The 7,906-nt window shown below is 45.6% G+C and overlaps 1 long non-coding RNA gene across 2 annotated transcripts; it reads left to right on the top strand.

The window, feature by feature from the left end:
• The first annotated feature begins 6 nt into the window (after positions 1-6).
• On the top strand, positions 7-7,906 carry LOC104912998. Of its 2 annotated transcripts, XR_002119322.1 has the most exons (4): positions 7-385; positions 3,241-3,323; positions 6,196-6,279; positions 6,431-7,906. It is a non-coding gene; the product is annotated as an uncharacterized LOC104912998 (long non-coding RNA). The 2 variants fall into 2 exon arrangements; XR_795066.3 differs by having other exon boundaries at positions 7-3,323.

Here is a 7,906-nt window from a genome sequence, read left to right as displayed (position 1 = left end):
CCCTGCCCCTCTTTGGCCGGTGCCGGCCTGCGCGGTATGTGTGTGCCCCGTGCTCCTGGCTGGAGCTGGGGCCGCTCGTGGGAGGCAGCGGGCGCCGAGCTGCTGCGAGGTCGGGGGTGGGTGCAGCCCCGTTGCTCGAGGGAGCGTTACAGGGCTTTGGAGGCCGATCAGCGCGGTGTCCCGCTCGGAAATCCCGGTGGTCTCCTTGTCGCCATCGTGTCCCCGTGTCCTCGCACTGTGCCTGGAGGTCTGTGATCCTTTGGGGGTGTGGATTCGTGGGACCGCGGCGTGGTTGGGCTGGAAAGGACCTCAAAGCCCGCCCGGTTCCAATCCTCTGCCGTGGACAGCGTTGCCGCCCTCCGGGTCAGGCGTTGGCTGAAAACAGGTGCGATCTGAAATGGTGTTAATGACCACGGCTGGGGTGTGTGCTGCACTGAAACCCCCCCGATCTCCTTACTTAAAGAAAAGTGAAAAAAGAGAGGGGGAGGATGGAGACGTGACTCTTGTTTTCCCAAGAACCCCTCAAAGAAGCCCGTTAACACAATCTCATGGCTAAAATTACATACTGTGTTTATGTCTGTGTGTACACACGCATAGATGTGAGAGGGAGGAAACTCAGCTGTAATTCTTGGAGTAAATATAGCCACCATGTGATGAGTCTAACGTATAATTAGCATGACCTGGTGGTACGGAGCAGGAGGCTGACTCGGCACCGAGACACTTTGCCCTGTGCTCACGGTGCTGTGTGCTGTGCCCCTGCTGGTGGAGCTGCTCTGGCCGTGCAAGTGGAAGTGCTGCTGGAAGTGAGATCCATGCTGCCCTGCCATTCCATTCGGCACCTATGTCAATCTGTTCTCAGCCACGTTCCGTGGCAGCACTCCTGACCTGCTGCCTGGCTCCCAGCGCTGTGCCTGCACTGGAGATGGCTGGGGGGAAATGCATGGAGAACTTTTCACATGAGTTCTTGAATTTTGTTTCTGGCTGCACTGTTGACTCACTGTGTGACCAGAGCTTGAAAAATTTCACCAAGGCTGAGTCTGGTGCTCGGCTGAGTGCCTGGGTCACTGCACCTCTCAGGCTACATTCCTGCTGTTTGAAAGAGAACAATTAAATATTTTGCAGTGCCTATTGCTGTGTTATTAGTGTTAGATGTGTAATTTCTAAGGTACACTTATGTTTCTGCTGTCTTTTATACTTTCTTTTTTGACAATGTTTCACTTCCCTTTGGTGCATTGTGATTTGTCTTCTCCTGCCCCCTTCAGAAAGACAGAGGGCTAGAGCTCCCATCAGTGCTTTCACTGAGGATCAGGATGTCAGTGCCACAAGAGTGAAGAGAACTACCTCAGGTTTCCTACTCTTCCCTTGGCTCTCTGTTAGTGGAGGAGGAGTAGGAGGATGTAGTCCCTTCTATGTTTGGGTTTTGAGGGCTGCTCCTGGAGAAGTTAGTTTCCTTTTCGTAGCTGTAATGCACTGTTGCATGGCAAAGTCTGCTTGATTCTCAGCAAAACAGAATGAAATCAGCCCACTTCTGTTTGCTTGCAGTATGAGAGTGCTCTGAGTAATGCTGTCATGTGAGCTGTTTGCATGCTCGCAGACCCACGGTTGCAGCAGTTAAGTTGGTTGGGCTACAAACCCAGCTTGGGTTTGTGTTCCACCACGTGGATTTCTGAGGGAGCCCTGCTGGCACTTGCTGTGAGTGTATGCTCTACAAGTATCTGGGGAAATACTGACTTTGAAAATAAGTCTTGTGCTTGAAATCACCTTTGCTGAATTGGAAGCACAGCTTCTGCTGGGTTAAGGGATGCATAGCTTTCACAGCAGCATCTTTGATCTTAGAAGCATAAACAACAGCAGGAGGCTGTTCCATTTTGGAAATTCTATTTACTATTTAACTGTCTTTTCCAAGCAGGCTGCAGAGTTGAGCTGCTCAGGCTGCACGGTAGCTGTTGTTTCCTGGCGAATAGGAAGCGGTTCTGCTTAATTGTGTGTCTCTGTACATGTTGGTTTTGTTACTGTTGTTGATAAATACTCAAAAAAAGTACTCTCTTCTGGAATCTGTAGTGTTTTCTGGTTAGGATTTCTAGGCACAACCACCTGTTTTGTTTTTCTTATTAGCTCACGCTTTTGGAAACAGTTTTGCCAGAAACATTTGTGTACGGTATTTACAAATGGAATCACTGTAGGTCTCATGTATCAAACTTTGCCACCACAGCTCGATGCCACCATCCCAGGAGGGCTGTGCTGTACAGGAGCGACAGGCACGTAGATCAGCACTGTGCTGCAAAGATTCCTTCAGTGTTAGGAGAGTTATAGCAGAACTGGTGCTGATGGAGGGAGCAATGTGTGGTTTATAGTTGAGTGTTTCCTTTTTTCCATAGATAATATCTGAAAGGTGGTCTGGGGCTGCGCGCGCACTGTGAAGGGCATAGCTGCTGTCTGAGAGCTCCAATGCCCGAGCTGTTAGCTGAAGGGAGCTGTAGTTCCTCTGCTGAAGTTTTCTAACGGAGGCAATTTGCTTACAGCTTAAGAAGTAGAAGTAGAGAAGGAAAGAGTGAGGAATGTAAACAGAATGTCAGATAACTAAACCATAATTGACTTGCACCAATTACTGAGGAATAAAATCTTGAAATTATGAGCTTGTGCTCTATCTTATAAATGCCAAACCAAGGAGCCTGATCACACTCCGCTTGGAAAGGCCTCAGAGTATCTTTATCTTTATCTTCACTTGCTTTTCCTCGTCAAATCTGCCGTCTGCTTGCTGTTGGAAGCTGCTGTGTGCTGAAGAAACTGTAAACTGAGAAGATAAAGTGCCTTCCGACAGCTGTAGCGGCACAGCTGCTGTGAATATGTTGTATTTTTATCTGTCTTGTACAACTTCTTGGTCGCTTATCGGGCCTGACTGAAAGATAGACCATAAAATGCACCCAGGAACTTGTGGAGAGTGTATGAGGATGCTGACTGACGCTGGCGGGTATCTGCTCCAGGCTGTCGTACCATTGACTGGTGGCCAGCCCAACCTTTCTTATATGCTGCAAGCTGGTGGGTAAACAATGGCCTTTCTGTTCTAGAGCACGGGTTTGTGCTGATAGCGTGAGTCAGGTAGGCTCCTCTGTCGATTGTGTGCCTGTGTGTCATAAAGCACTGTTTGCCAATGATGACTCTGCCTCATCCATAACCTTTCTGCCAAACATGGGGTGAGCCAGTCTGCGAACTGGAGAAATGCTGCTGTTGTTTTTGCAGGAATGCCTTTGGCTCAGGCCGTAGCCATTCTCCAGAAGCACTGTCGCATTATCAAGAATGTCCAGGTTCTCTACAGCGAGCAGGTGAGTACAGCTGGTCTGGTCACATCATTCAGCTCGTTGTGTCCCGCAGTTAGGGTGCCGTGACCCATTCTGATACTGTGTCATGCTAGCATGTGTATACTCAAAACTGAACTAGATCACGTCAGAGGTGTGGCCTTTATAACAGCTTTGCATCAAGTGTGATAGTCCTCAACACAGAGCGCAGTGGTGTAACAGATGTGGTGGTGAGGTGCTTCTGTTGTTTTCCTTATGAGGAAGGAAATGTTCTGTAGCTTGCGGGATAATTCTAGCCTGTCTTTTCATTGTTGTTGTCAAGTGTTTGTATTATTCAAATCTTAGAACCATTATGGTTGGGAGAGACCCTCACATCCCCAGGTCCAACTCCAGCCCACCCCCACCCTGCCCGCTGCCCACGTCCCTCAGTGCCCATCCCCATGGCTCTGGGACACCCCCAGGGATGGGGACTCCCCACCCCCCAGGCAGCCTGGAGCTGAGTACTCCTTGCTTTCCATGTTGGTGTTTGGTTGGGTGGTGATGGGGAAATGCTTCCACGCTTTTCTGGATCTGCAGATCTATCTGCAGGAAGGGCAGTAGTTTAAATCTGTTAATGTGTTAATCATTATTTGTAATTAAAGATTTATTAGTTCCTAATATGCTTGACATTGTCCAAAAGAGGACTAGAGGGGAAACCAATGTGCTGAATGAAGTAAATGTGTTATGTACCAACTTCCCTTTGAAGGAAGGGGGAAGGATGTGGGGCAGAGGAGGCCCCAAGCACATTATGTGAAATGCACCTCAGTCAGAAGATGATATGCATGTGCTGTAGATCTTTGCATTAGGAAAAAAGCAAAGTCTGCCAACATTTAATTTTATTTTAGAAGTACAGATTGAAGTCTCATGCAGTTACAGTGAGAACTGAATGGCTGAGGAACAAGCTCAGCTCTGGTGGTTTCCTGCTGGATACGTTTTTCATGTAATTAGATGAGTTACTCCTTTTGTTTCAGATCATGTGGATTCCTGGCTTTCACGATGACTGAACGTTCAGTTATTGAAATTGTAGCTTTGTGTACTTGATGCATTTGGAGGTGTTTTAGTTGTCTTATTGCAGTATGTTCCAGAATTATTTCTAGGCTTGTTTAGATAAGTAGCGAGGCTGCTGTTCCTCTTGGTTTTGTAGAGTCACAGGATGAGCAGACCTGTGCTAGAAGGCATGATGGACCTGCGCCTCTTATGGGGCATTTACTTATTTCAAGTTGTTGCATCTCATTTCTGATTCTAGAACTCTGGCAACAGGCATTTCCTTTCAAAAATTAATATGACAATTAAATGCAATTAAATCTGCCCACGTCTCTTCTTTTAATCTGACGTAAGTGGGATGCCTTATAATACTCTTGTTAGTTTTGGAATAGCCTGCTTAGAAACCAGTGAGATGCAGATCATGTCCTTTTTCAGAGCTACCATGCTGTTGTATTTTAGATATAATGTGCATCCTGTTGTGTTTGGTTTTTGTTGTTTTTTTTTTTTTCCTCTGCATCTGTAGCCTTTCTAAATTTGTTTTGTAAGGGACTTAAAGAAAAAAACCCTCCTAGGATCAGAATTAGACCTTTTTTCTCAGATCTGTGGCTCTGAGGCAGTGCTGCTTCTATTCTAGACCGTATCACTAGAGCTTTGCCAGCAATTGTGAGTGAAGTATTACTGCTGTGCAGGGTGCTGTTAGGACTTCAGATAGCATGAGGGGAGCAGGCAAGGGGAATGGGAAAACAGCAGCACAGGGGCTTGAAAGCCCTCAGGCTCATTTGGACCTAGCAATGTGATGTCGAGGATGTAGATTGGGAAGGGTTAGGAGTTGCACGGAAGTATTTGGGCTATGATGCTGGCATGGCAGCAAGGAGATGAGAAAACTTGGGATGAAAACTAGAGTTCTGACAGTCAAAACACAGACTTCCTCCAGTGGAACAAAGAAGTAGAGTAGCAGTTTTAAGACTGCTTAAGAAAAGGCTGTATGATGTGGCTGCTCATACAGAAGCTAGAATGTGCCCCAGGTGTCCCATTCCGTGTCAGTCTTCTGCTAGATAACCAACTGGAGCAGTTCTAGGGCATGAGTACTGCCACCAGCCTGTCATGTAGCCTCTTTCCTCCTCTGAGCAGACAGTTATGGAGGGTAGAGTTTTTCAAAGGGAGTGTGTTTCAAGTGGTAGGCTATCAAATAGCTGAATTAGGACCAGCAGGCTGTATGTGCATGGGTTGTACCAGTGCAGGAGTGAGCTGCTTCCAGAGCTTTGCGGCAGGCCGAGGTGGCGTGGAGCCTGTCCAGACACAGGGAAGCCAGTGGAATGTCTCCTATTGACTCCAGCAGACTGCAAATTAGGCTTTGAGTTATTATGATTCACAGTAACTAAGGAAACCAAAATTCACAACAGAAGAGTCTGAAGCCTTCCTTTTCAGCCTGAAGAAGACTGTGACACTCCTGGCTTTCTGAAGTGGAGAGCCCTCTCGCTGTCTGTCTGTCGAGTGATGTCGTTGTAGTGATGCAGGATGTGTTACTTCTGTGTGCCAGGGTTGTGACAGACTGCCCCTGTGCGATGTCTGTGTGTGATATTAAGTGTGATGTGTTTGTTTCTGAGGATGCTTGTTTTCCCTCTCAACTCAGTAATGGACAGATGCCCTTCTGGGAGTTCCTGCAAGATTCAGAGACCCTATTTGTTGCTGTAAGACAGCTGAAGGCATTGGAAGCTTTGGCTAAATGTATTTGCGTTATACATATTCATTGAACAAAGAGTTGTTTTTTGAGGCAGTTTTGTTTTTTTCCAAGGTAACCCATTTGTACAAGGATTGTATATCTGAATGGAGAAGCCTTGAAATTATAGGCCTAACAGCTTTTCTTGTTTTGCAGTCACCTCTTAGCCACGACCTCATCCTTAACTTGACTCAGGATGGAATCAAACTGCTGTTTGATGCTTTCAATCAGAGACTTAAGGTAATAAAACAACCTTCGTGCAAAGAAAAGAGTGCAAAACTAAACCCTGACAATTAAAGTAGTGTAAATAAGTGTGTGATCCTTTTATACATTTAATGTACCATATTTAGTGCTGCCTTGTGATAATGAACTGCATTTCTTTTTTTTGCAGTTCCACATCTGCTCTTTCAGGTGACTGAGTGCTGTTCTGCCTATCTAGGATGCTGTATGTAGTTAAGACACAAAATAAAGGGCAAGTGGTTGCTAACCTCCCATGGCATTTATGATCTCCACAAATCTGTTATAAAAGTGGTGTGAAATGGATCACTGTGGGACTGCAGAGATATGGCTGAATCACTACAGCATTTTAAAAAGCTTTCATAACTACAGCATTTAAAATCTCTCTAACTTCCTTGGTATTTGGGATGATCACAGATTCAGGCTTTGGCAAACAGCCATCTGAGCACAGTTCTCTGCTCAGGACCCAGGGGCTGATGGGGCTAATGGTGTGCGAGTGCCCTGCTCCAGCTGCCAAGCTGCTGGACATTTAGCAGTTGGAAGCAGAAGTGTGGGGTTAAATGCTGTGCCAGAAAATCTGTGCTTATCCTTGAGGTAACTTTGGAGCATGGTGCTCACATCCATACTCCCAGACATTGCAGCAGCAGGAGCTGCAACTGCCTTGTCTTTATTTGATGCAAGCAGCAGCAAAACATCTTTCTCCAAATCATATGAAGAACATAGCAGCAGCTGAAGCTGTTCAGATGCTTCTGCTGTAAAATTGTTATGTCTAGCCCAACTGTGGGGTTATTGGAGGCAGTGGTAGCCTGAAACACAAGCATTTTGGGGGGAAGATTTCAGTTTGTAACTGCCTTGCAAAAGTTTCTGTTTTGTAAACTCATTCCTACAACGCGATTTTTCATTTTTTTGTTAAGATTTGGAACTTAGAGTTATTCAGGTCGTTTACTTGCATTTACAGTTCTTGAGATAACATCTCATGTATTCTTTGTCAGATAGAACTTTATCAATGTAAGCTACACCTGTAGGAGATCTTGGCAAAAAATTATTGTTCTCTGAGGAGGTAAAACTCAAAACCGAATCATTCCAAGTGGACGTCTTACTCCTCTCCAGTCATTTGAATGTCCCTGTCCTCTCGTTGAATTACTGCAGGTAGCATTTGCTATGTCCTTGCGTCTCCAAGCAATTTTTGAAGGTCTTGCTTTGGTGTCACTTCAACACTCAGTGTTGTAAGAAACACGCAGGGATTTTTGCCTGTTTTTTTTCCCCATAATGTTTTAGAGTTTTGTTCAAAAACAAAACACACCAGCCAACCTCTTCTGGTATGTAGCGATTCAGTGATCAAGTGGTTTATCTTTTGTTTGTTAGCTCTGGAGAGAAAAGCTGTGTAAAAGCATACAGTGCTATGAAAACTACTTGTAAAACTGCTCCAGAAGCTTTGCAGTAGAAATTCTGTGGGGTTGCTTAGAAGTGAGCAGCAGCACTAGTAAGGATTGTGTGGGTTTAGAATAAGTAATATCTCTTTTTTGAGGTGTGACACTGTTTTCAGTGTTGCTCAGCAGCAGCAAAACTGGAAGAATTGGGATTTTTTTCTTTATTCTTCGCTTTCTGTGATTCGTTTTTGTTTGGGCTT

The sequence above is a fragment of the Meleagris gallopavo genome, chromosome 13, assembly GCF_000146605.3.
Source record: "Meleagris gallopavo isolate NT-WF06-2002-E0010 breed Aviagen turkey brand Nicholas breeding stock chromosome 13, Turkey_5.1, whole genome shotgun sequence".
NCBI lineage: Eukaryota > Metazoa > Chordata > Aves > Galliformes > Phasianidae > Meleagris > Meleagris gallopavo.
This window is presented reverse-complemented; position numbering and strand designations above follow the sequence as displayed.